The sequence below is a fragment of the Tachypleus tridentatus genome, chromosome 13 (assembly GCF_004210375.1).
Source record: "Tachypleus tridentatus isolate NWPU-2018 chromosome 13, ASM421037v1, whole genome shotgun sequence".
Lineage (NCBI taxonomy): Eukaryota > Metazoa > Arthropoda > Merostomata > Xiphosura > Limulidae > Tachypleus > Tachypleus tridentatus.
This window is the reverse complement of record NC_134837.1, coordinates 136269237-136281036: the sequence shown is the minus strand read 5'-3', so window position 1 is coordinate 136281036 and position 11800 is coordinate 136269237. Positions and strand designations below refer to the sequence as shown.

General features: G+C 36.7%; 1 protein-coding gene across 4 annotated transcripts in view; it reads left to right on the top strand.

Annotated features, from left to right (window-relative positions):
* Positions 1-784: 784 nt before the first annotated feature.
* Positions 785-11800, top strand: part of LOC143239591 (protein lev-9-like) — a 46188-nt gene continuing 35172 nt past the window's right edge. For 3 of the 4 annotated variants that reach the window (XM_076480815.1, XM_076480814.1, XM_076480812.1), the window contains exon 1: positions 785-925. The gene's annotated coding sequence lies outside the window, so the exon portion shown is untranslated. Of the gene's footprint in view, positions 926-1003; positions 1128-11800 lie in introns of those variants that run through there. The other variant, XM_076480813.1, reaches the window with a different exon arrangement.

Genomic DNA, 11800 nt, shown 5'->3' with positions numbered 1-11800 from the left:
ACAAGCAGTGTGCTGTTGCTAGTGGTAGGGCAAATAGGATTTTAGGTTGTATCTACAGAAATACTGAATACAAGTCTAGGTTGTAAAAAATCTATTCTGGGTACCAAATTTGAAAAAAACAAAAAATATGAAAGTTAAGCACGTGTTTCATTAAATAAAGTTTAAATACCTTCGGAAAAACAAATAGAAAAAATTATATCAAAATTGAATGTTTTGTATTTCCTTTATTTCTTAATGGATTGCATTGAAATTTGGTTTATGAGGTAAGGTTCCAGTAGAGCGTGTCCACTGAAAACGTGTTCATTTGGATTACCGAAGTGGGGGGTTATAGAAGATGGTAAATCGGTAAACTATTGTTTTGTTTGCACTATACTCTACCGACTATGTACCACTTGTCCTGATATTCCGATATCTCCGTGAACAATGTCCTCCTAATTATGATAAAAGACTGTTGTACATTTGTTTATTCCGTTTGTTTTTTTTAATTCTGCGCAAAGCGACATGAGAGCTATCTGCGCTAGCCGTCCCTAATGTAAAGGGAAGAGGCATCTAGTCATCACCACCCACCGCTGAAAGGGTGAACATGTTTGGTAGACGGGGATTCAAACCTGGTATATTTCTTACTTGTAGTAAAGTTTCATTTATTCATTCAAGCCATAGCCAACTTTTATTTTTAAAGTGGATTCCTATCATCAAATTATTGTATCACTGTTTTAAACAGTAATTTTAGTGTTTAATGTAATGACCAAAACAACATCATTTTAAACTGAAAAACTCGTTAACTATATCGGTAGGTGATGCTATTTTTCGTTTTCGTACGATTCTGAGACTTCGGTATTACGAATCATATGACTTCAACATAGAAATTTAGTGTATGGTTTTTATGTGTTTATTGTAGCGGAAGATGCAACTAGAAACAACTGAGGTATAAAGCAGTAACAGATTAACGATGAAACTTTTATTTTTGTTACATTTTGAGTAGAGGCCCTTAGAGTAATCTATATAATAGTAAATACGATATGGTTGTATTTCGTGACGAAGGGCGTGTGCCTTGTATGTATCAGTAGTCTAGTAGTAGTAATACTTTCCTAGTACTCACGTACATTCGAAACTTCTTATAAAATAAGGTGAAGTTTTTATTTAGATTTGTGTGAACTTAGTTTTATATTTTCAATATATTAAACATAGGGATGCCATAAATTCATATCTTTTAATGAATTAACCTCAGTAAAACATGTTTTGTCGATATCAACCTACTAGTACTAATAATATTAGTAAAGAGTACTATTTCTACAAACTACTGTGATGTTTTTCGTAATGAATCACAACCACTACCATTTACATTTTAAAAGTTACACTAGAAGATGACTACCTTCATAACACATGACAATTTACATATGCTAAAATTTTACTTTCTTAAGGCTAACACAAACAGTTAAAAAAAAAAAAAACAGTTGTCAGCTCTGACAATGAAACTTGGAAGGATATCTCACCACTGGCACAATGCTATAATAACTCAGCTGTTTCAAATTAAGAATTGTAAAGATAACCATAAAGTCTTTCATCTTTGCAATACATTTGTATACCAGGGATATCTGGTACAGTGTAAGATACTGTAATGTATTACACAGAATACAGTGTAAGATTTGTAATGGTCATAATTTCAAATATAAACTTCAAAATTGTGTATCAGTTTTATCAGTTGATAAAAATACCTTCTGAGTGGTAGCATGAACAAGGGATTTTGTGTTCACACTTCATTTAAGACATCAAATTCTGATATCTCCATCTCAGCTCATGCTTAGAAATCTGAGCATTTGGTGAATAAAACTATCTTTGTACTTCCTTGGCTCTTTGTTAGCCTGGTATGATGTGTGTGAGATAAACATGACAATAAAAACTAGCATTTGAAATCTGCCTAAGATAATTATGGTACAATCAGTTTTGCCTAATTTCTATAATATCAGAAAAGTTTAATGAAATCTTAAATTTGGAAAAATAACATTATCTTAAGGTAGCTAAAATCCTGAAATGTGTTTTTTCACAACTGAAAATTATTACAGTTTACTTTTGTTATATAAGTTAAATAGGGATTTTTCTAAACTGTTTTATCAGAACCACCATACTGGTTAAGTAACTATTATAATCTAAAATTTCTAAATAAAAATGAGTAGCCTGTTTTCAGTCTGTATACCTTTTGTTGTTTTTCTTTGGGAGTAGTGTGCTTATTAAACCATGTTCTTTAGTAAAGTTTAGAAAATATGTTTAGAATGTGCCATTTTAACAGATTCTACAAGCTAACAGACTTATTGTGTATCAAGTGTAGTTAATATGGTAATACATCTAATGAATATTTAGCATTGTACACCTACATCTTTGGGAAGAAATCATACTAACACCATTCCTTTCTTAAACTTCTCTCAGCTGGAGCTTAGACTGTCTTTTCCAAATCTTAAACTTGTATCCTTTCATCCTGTTATTTCCATAATACAACACACAAAGAAATTGGAAGCCTTTATCCTATGAAACTCTAGGATAATTTCATAAACATCAATAAGATCATCTCTCATGATTGTTTTCTCAAGAGAAAATAAGCTAATTAAATTTAAACTTTCCATATAAGATAACCATTTTTATTTCTAGAATTATTTCAGTGCTAAACCTTTAAACCCTTTCCAGTAAGTCAGTATCTGTTCTCAGATAAATATACTGACTGAAACACTACTGACTAGTTAAGCTTAACTAGGAATTTGTATAGAGATACTTTTTTTTACTTATAATCTGTATACCCATAAATATATGCTAACATTCTATACATTAAAATCCTTCATTTATAAAGTTGAGTGGGTTTTCTTCTATTGTAAACACATGGTCAAAATTATATTACCTTGAATTTATTATAATTGAAGATTATTTGCCAAATATTTTTACAATGTACCAATTGATCCATGACATTCTGTAGAGTACCTTAACATCATCAATATAATTAAAAAATACTTGAGAGTTTAATGTCAACAATAAACTTTACTAGCATAGTAATTATATAACCCATCCAATATCATGAATATGCATAAGCAAAAAGACCAAGCACTGGCTACTGAAGTACTCCAGTAGTGATAATACTCCAATTTGACTGGACTTCATTAACAACAACTCTTTGCTTTCTCCTAGTCAACCATCCTACAAGCTAATTAGCTGGTCTTCTGACAAACATTGTGATGTGATTTTCTTAGCTAATTTGTGTAGCATCCTTGAAAACACACACTAGAAAGTAAAGATTTCCCTTTGTTTATTTCTTGATGGCTTTCACAGTTATTTCACTCTGTGCTTTCGTAAATCTTTTATCAAACTCTAAAATTTTTCCAACTGTATAAATGAGGTTTAGATAGTTTATAATGTCTAGCATATTTCTTATCACCCTCTTTTAAAAAGTAGCAGTAACATAAGCAACTTTCTCTGAGATGTATTTACTGTCCATTGACCAACAATAATAAAAGAGATTTTGATATCCAAGTTTCGGTCTTTACTTTTGAAGACAGTAGGTAGCTGTTGCTCATTTTTTTCCTCACTGTCAAATTCAGAACTGTTGCTAGCGGGATTATTTTCCAATGCAAACTATGACTGCATGATCGTTATTTCATATATAAAATATCTGTAGATAAGTTATGTCTTATCCATGTTTATATATCTTTTGTCAATTTTTTTTCAACTATTTGTGAATATCATAATTAGTGTTAATTGCATGAAATTTGTTGTATTTTAACTCTTTCATTAAAGTAAACATATGTTCTGTGTGAGCAGATTCTGGTGTACCTAGATCATGAGCACCTGGATCAATAGTCCACAATGCCTTAATACTGATGGCTAGTCTGTATATATCCCCCATGGCTCAGTAGTATATCTAAAGACTTGCAATACTAGAAACTTGGTTTCAATACCTGTGGTATACACCTCACACATAACCCATTGTGTAGCATTATGCTTGACTACAAACAAACAAGCTGGTAAAGCAATATGACTTAATAGGCTTGATATTTATGTTTATCATAGATAGATTTAGAGAAATGTGGATAAAAGCCTTGAATTTACACCATATCTATTTTATTATTATTGAACTTTAACAAGAAACCACTTGTACAGTATTTCTAACCACACTTTCAACCCTCTCGGTGTGGATTCCTGTACGTCGTGAGGGGACATCCCAGGGAAGGTTCTGTTCTTTCATTTTACTTCCTCTGGGATCTAAACATCTACCCACGTGTTTGGTTTGCCATGCATGGCGACCCGTGAAGGGGAGGAGAGGATCCTGGTGGTTGAGGGGTCCAACCCTAACATACCACTTTGGCCTTGAATTCCTGTAGACCCCCTTGGGTCAGTCATCTGGTCCACTTGGGCTAGAGTCAACCAAGTACCAGTGTTGGAAGTTCTCAACAGGTGTTGTGGACATTGTTGCATCCCCTCTTAGAGCTCCATGTTGTGTGGGGTTAGTGGGTGCCAAAATTGTCCTTTTTTTCCTATGGATCCTCCAACAAAAAATTTAAATAAAATAGTGAAAAAACAGTCAATAGGTAAACGACCACGTCTTAAAGACTCTGAGCAGCAATCTTCAACACCTGTACCCCATTTTCTTATATTACATTCTCTTTCAGAAAAACCTTTAGGGCAAATGTTCCCCTTTTTTATTCAGAAGGGACTAGAGGAACTTGCTGGCTCTCCAAAGTCAGTAAAGAAGCTTCGATCTGGAGACATATTGGTTGAAACATCCACATCCAAACACAGTGAACTCTTGAATTCAAAGGCATTTGGGGATGTACCTATTGAGGTTACCCCTCATGCTACTTTGAATTCATCATGAGGAGTTATTGTTGAGAGGGATTTGAAGAACATCCCCGAGTCAGAGATTCTTGCTGGTCTCTCCACTCAAGGAGTTTCTGCAGTGAGGTGCATCTCCACTCTCAAAGATGGAGTTACACTGCCGACAAATATCCTCGTTTTGACATTTACATCACCACGTGCACCTGCCACCATGAAGGCAGGTTAATTAATTTGCAGGGTACAGCCGTACATTCCAAACCCTCTCCGACGTTTCCAATGTCAGAGGTTCGGCCACTCAAAGATGTCCTCTCATGGTTTCCTGACATGTGCTCGTTGTGGTGGCAAGGACCATGATTCCTATGAGTGTCACATGGTCCCACATTGTGTCAACTGCAATGGTTCCCACCCTTCCTACTTTCGTTCTTGCCCAAAATGTTTGGAGGAAAAAGAAGTGCAGCGTTTGAAAACGACTCATAACATTAATTATCCTGAGGCTTGGAAATTGCTGTCTGCCACTCCATCTCGGACATATGCTGCTGCACTTCGTTCCACAACTACAGTGGGAGTGCAGACAGATCTCTCTGTGCCTCCAAGAGAATCATTTTCAAAACAAATGAAAAGCCTCTTGACCTTCACGGTTATAAAGGTTGATGAATGGACTTCTACACCCATCTCTGTTCCTCCCATACATTCCAACAAACCTCAAGATCCATATCCTTCGGTTTCAAATACAGGCATTTCTTCTGATACATCCCACCCCACGATGCAAAACAATCATTCGTTCACGTCCTCAGTCACTGGAATCCCCTTCCAACAACAAAGACCTGCCCAATCGAGGTCGATAGACCTCTTCCGAATAAGGACAATAAGAAAAAAAGATTTGGTCATAAACAGAAGGGTTCTCCAACCACTTTGCCTACCCGTCATTAAAAATGGCCACCTTGATACAATGGAACTGTTGAGGTTTACGTTATAATCTGGATGACATCAAAACACAGATTGCTTCCTACCATCCTGTATGTCTTTCCTTACAAGAAACATTTCTAAAACCTGCCAATACAGTCAACATTCGGCAGGTTTCTCTGTACAGAAATGACAGGCCGTGTGATGGACGAGTACATGGCGGGTTGGCACTATTGGTTGATCAGCATGTGCCCACCCTGTCTTTGTCACTCAACACACCCTTGGAGGCCGTAGCCATCCATGTTTTCTTGGGTCATACCATCACTGTTTGTTCTCTCTACCTGTCCCCTGGAGAGACATATGATCAATAAGACCTTGATGCTCTCGTTGAACAGTTGCCGTCTCCATTTCTAATTCTGGGGACTTTAATTGACATCATCCCTTCTGGGGAAGTGCTGTTATTGATAGGACAGGTTGCTCTGTAGAGCATATGCTCTCTGTTCACAAACTTTCTCTTTTCAATACTGCTTCTTCTACTTATTTTCATGCACCTAGTCAGTCCTTTACTGCTATTGATTTCTCGGTTTGCTCTCCTTCATTATTTTCCCATTTTTCATAGAGGGTTGACAATAATAAGACTAGCTGTGGTCGATGCCACCCTACCCACGTGCCCTGGTTGAAGCTGGATCAGGCAGACTGGTCCACTTTCACTACTCTTGCAGAACTTGATCCTGCCATCGTGAATCAGCCATCAATAGATGACTGTGTGGCAGCTGTAACTGACTGTATTATACAAGCAGCTGCTCAGTGTATTCCTAAAATCTCGACACATTTTCCACAATATCTTTGTCCAGGATTCGAAAGGTTGGTGGGCACTACAATTCTGTTCCCCTCTCCATCTTACTCTCTGAGTAAGAGGTAGTTGATGTCTGGAGCATTGCCGATACTCTAGGTGAAAGCTTTTGCCAGGTGTCTAGCACTTCTGCTTGTTCCTCCACCTTGGCCATCAAGACTCGGTCAGAGCGTTCATCTCTTTCCTTTCGAACTGACTGTCTCTTTGACTACAATTGTCCCTTTACACTGGTGGAACTGAAAATGGCCCTTCATCGGTCTGGCAGTACATCTGTTGGACCTGATGATGTGCACTATGACATGCTGTGCTATCTCTCTTCTGCTTTTTTTGATATTCTTCTAATTGTTTTGACCGGATCTGGCAGTAGAATGTTTTTCCTGATGCCTGGTGCCAGGCTATTATCATACCTTTCTCTAAACCTGGGAAAGATCCCAAGATTCCTTCAAACTACCATCCAATTACTTTGACAAGCTGTGTGTGTAAGACCTTAGAGAGGATGGTTAATGCTCGTCTTGTTTGGTTCCTCGAATCAAACGACCTCCTCTCGCCCACCCAGTGTGGGTTCCGATGACAGCACTCCACCACAAACCACCTAATTCGAATTGAAACATCAATCAGAGAAGCCTTTCTCAAACGCCAACAACTTGTATCAGTATTCTTTGACATTGAGAAGGCTTATGACACAACATGGAAGTTATTGCATTTTGCAAGACCTCCATATATATATGGGTTACGTGGCTATTTACCCATGTTTATTAAAAAGTTTTTAATGGACAGGAGATTCCAAGTTCGTGTGGGTTCGACACTTTCCTGTTCTTTTGTACAGGAACTTGGGGTCTCTCAGGGATATGTTTTGAGTGTCACACTTTTCAGTATAAAGATAAATGCCACTGTTGCAAATGGGCTCTATGTCGACAACTTTCACATCTCGTGTCAGTCGTCGAACATGAGATATATTGAGCGGCAACTAAAAACTGCCCTCAATTGTCTACTGAAGTGGACTACAGCAAATGGCTTTGATTTTTTCTTTCTAAAACCGTTTGCATGCACTTTTCCTGTCAACAGGGTATTCACCCTGATCCTGAACTCCGTATCGGTGAAGTTTCGCTGCCAATGGTCCATGAGACCAAGTTCTTGGGGCTTATCTTTTACCGTAAGTTGACCTTTATACCACACTTAAAGCAGCTACGGGTCAAATGCACAAGAGCACTGAACATCCTCCATGTCCTCTTTACCACCAGTTGGGGAGTGGATCGATGTTCTATGTTGTGCAACATATATTGTGCTTTTATTCATTCAAAACTCGACTATGGATCAATGGTCCATGGCTCTGCTGGACCCCATTCATCATCAAGGACTTTGACTCTGCACTAGGGCTTTCTGCACCTCCCCAGTTCAGAGCTTATACGTGGAATCTCATGAACCTTCCCTGCACCTTCACCCTTTGCAACTGTCTTTACTGTATTCTTCGATACTTCATTCCTTACCAAAGCATCCCACGTGGGAATGTGTTTTCCTTCCTCAGTGGGCCTTACTTTTTCAGAACAGGCGATCTGCCATTGCTCATTTTGGCCTTCGCATCCAGGTGCAATTGGATGAATTGGGTCTGTCCTTGGATAACATTGCAGAATCCACTGATCAGCCTATCCCCCCATGGCTTATTACAGCCCCCAAATGTGACCTTTCTTTAAGTCACCTGAGAAAGGCAGATACTCTCTATTGGAAGTACCGTCTTTTATTTACTTAACATCTTTCGGAGAGTCATTCCATTCCAATTTATACTGATGATTCCAAATCAGGTAATTCTGTGGGCTCTGCCATGGTTTGTTGCAGTTTGGTGGTTGCGTGCAGAATCCCCTCTACAGCTTCTGTGTTCACTGCTGAACTGTACACCATATCTCTTGCCCTGGATCATATTGAAGCTGAGCAGTACTCTGACTGCACTATTTATACTGACTCTCTTTGTTCTCTACTGGTCTTGAAATCACTTCACGTTGGCTCACACCCTGTTCTCGCTGATATTCAAAACTGACTGGCCCATTTCTTATTAACATCTACTTCTATCCAGTTTTTCTGGATACCAGGCCACGTTGGTATTCGCAGGAATGCGCTTGCAGACACAGAAGCTAAATCTATCTGCTCTGGCACTGTCACCACTGTGCCTATTCTGTACATGGACTATGGCCCTGTATTCAAGGCTCGGCTCCGTGCCAGCTGGCAGTCGACTTGGAGTGAGCAACGTGAACACAAGCTTTTCCAAATAAAACCATATATTGGACTTTGGCCATCTTGCTTCTGTAAGGATTGGAAGGAGGAAGTTGTTCTGACTAGACTACACATTAGTTCTGTCCCAGGGTTTGTTCATAACATTGAACAGTGTTATTGGTGATGATGACACTGTCCACTTTGATAAAGTTTTTAGTTTTTTAATGGCCATTAATCTTTTTAATGTCATTTAAGTGTTTGATATTTATTCATTACACCTTTTCAATTGTGGTTCCCTTTTAAGAGTCTCAATCTCTCTGGTCCAATTTGACATTGGAAAATGGCCAGAACATTAAATAACTCGACACCAGGACAAGAAAGCCCAACATCAGGTGCCTAACGCTGCTGTTTGAACTACCCGTTAGTCGTCCTGGTGAGTTGTTATTACAATTTTGCTGCATGTCTTTTAACACTTTTATTACTTTAACATTTGGTACTGGCCATAATGACACATAACCCAGAACCAGGACTGAAAAGACCAACTTCATGTGACTGACAGTGGTTCTTGTACTTACCTGTTAGTCTTCCTAGCGGGTTATGATCATTATCATTCTGCTACAGGAAGTCCTTTACAACTTTGTGGACTGGATGTCAACATTAGTTTTATGCCATTTTCTGTTTTTAATTGCTGTTTTGTTTTTACCTTTGTTTCCTTTTACAAATTTTATTACATTTACTTTACTTTTACCTTTTTACAGGATATTTGGCTAATTTTTATCACGATTTTGCTATATGTCTTTTAACACTTTTCTTATTTTACCTTTTGATAATGGCTGTTATGACAACATAACCTGGAACAAGGACTGGAAAGGCCAACTTCAGGTGACTGACGGTGGTTATTTTACTTACCAGTTAGTCTTCCTGGAGGGTTGTGATCATTACCATTTTGCTAGAGAAAGTCCTTTACAACTTCTCTTACTCTGCTTTCTCTCTTTACATTGTAGACTAGGTGTCAACATTGGTTTAATGCTTTTTCTGTTTTTTAATGATGTTTTGTTTCACCTTCATTTCCTTTTGTGTATTTTACTACATTTAATTTATTTTTACCTTTTTACTGGATATTTGGTGCAGATAGCCTAGCTGCTTTGTGCCATAAAACACTAAATCAATCAATCATTCACACTTTCAACAAAACTGCACAGCAGAGGCTATGTGGTGCGAGTCTAGCCAGTCAGCCAACCTGTTAATTGCTTTAGCATCCAACAAACCAAATAGATTCTGTTGTCTTGTTATCCCTACTTTCTGATACTTATCCTTAATATTGCAAAACTGACATGATGCTAGCAAATGAAACAGATTTATTGATCACAGTTATAATAACTTTCTGTACTCTGAGTCTTGCAATATATAGTGAATGAAATCCACACCATATCAATTATCTTAGGTCTGTTGACATTCAACTGTGAAGAGGATAGTGGCAACTGTTTTTGAATTTTTTGGTGTCATCTAAGTTTTACTTATCTGTATCACTAGCAAGATGTTTGCTATCATTAATTTTGAGGCCTGGTATCTGTTATTTTACATAACTATTAAAATCCTTGGGTAATCATTTTATTGGCTCTATACATCTTTCTATTTACTGCCAAGGAATTCCTATTTTTATTAACAGGGTCAATTTCAGTATTCCCCAGAGAATATGGAGTATAACTTGTATCTTCTCTGGTAAAAACAGAGGAGAACATTTAAAAGTTCAGCCATCTCACAACCTTAAACATAACCCTTGCTCTCAGTTCGTTATAGCCCAGTCTTCATTTTGACTATTTCTTTTTTTTTCACTTTGAACCAAATATTTAGGTTTCATGTTATTTTGAAATTTTCCCTTCTATTTTCATTTTAAACTTCTTGCTCTTACCAAGTTTTTTTATATCTCTTACAGCTAGTATATCCTAAATCCATTTAAATAAGATATGGATAATAAAGGATGACGTGGTCCTTCAAAGCTCTCTCCTTTTACACTCACCCTTAAAAAAATAAAGATTCAACCCTCCCTTTATTTTTTAAAAAATCATTGATTCTCCTTGCCTGATATTTTACTTCAGTTTCTAAAAAATATCACTTATGAAAGTTGAATATAAAATTGGATTTTAAGTAACGTTTGTAACAGTTGCAGTGAGAAACGTAAAATAGATTTGAGCTCTATGGACCTCACTTCTCATCAGTGGCAACAGAATAGTACTTCTTGACTTACAATAATCTACTCTTATATTTTTCATATCAGTTAGTAGGAGAATTCTAAGAATATACAAGAGGAATGTAATAATATGTAAACCATACTATGAAAGTAAGAAAGAATGTAATGGTATGTAAACTGTACTTTGAAAGTAAGGAAGAATGTAATGATATGTAAACTGTACTCTGAAAGTAAGAAAGAATGTAATGATATGTAAACCACATTGTGAAAGTAAGGAAGAATGTAATGATATGCAAACCACATTGTGAAAGTAAGGAAGAATGTAATGATATGTAAGCCATACTATGAAAGTAAGGAAGAATGTAAGAAAACTATGTAAACTGATATGTAAACCACACTATACATGTTATATCTAGTGTGGATTAGGCCTTTTGCCTAATACCAAAGTGTCAGATGAGCTTGGATGATGGATCAAACATATTAGTTGTTGAGATTTTAGTTATTTTACCAGTTTTTTTAAACAAGAACTGTTTTGAAATGAACTAAGTTGTTGAAATGTAATTTTTGTTAACTTCTGTAAGAATTTTATTATATTTATCAACATTTTTTCTTTTCTTTTTTTAACACCAGACTGTTTGTTTATTTTGCTTGCATTAACTTTACTCGTATTCAGAATACCTGACAAACCAGTAAGCTAGTCTTTTTGACTTTCACATGAAACATTAGAAAATTGATGTAACAATTTACAATTGCTATCTTTAATCCCATGTTTGTTTTATTTTCTCCCATATGTATATATTTGTTTTGTTCTTAAAAGCATTGTAACCCACTTC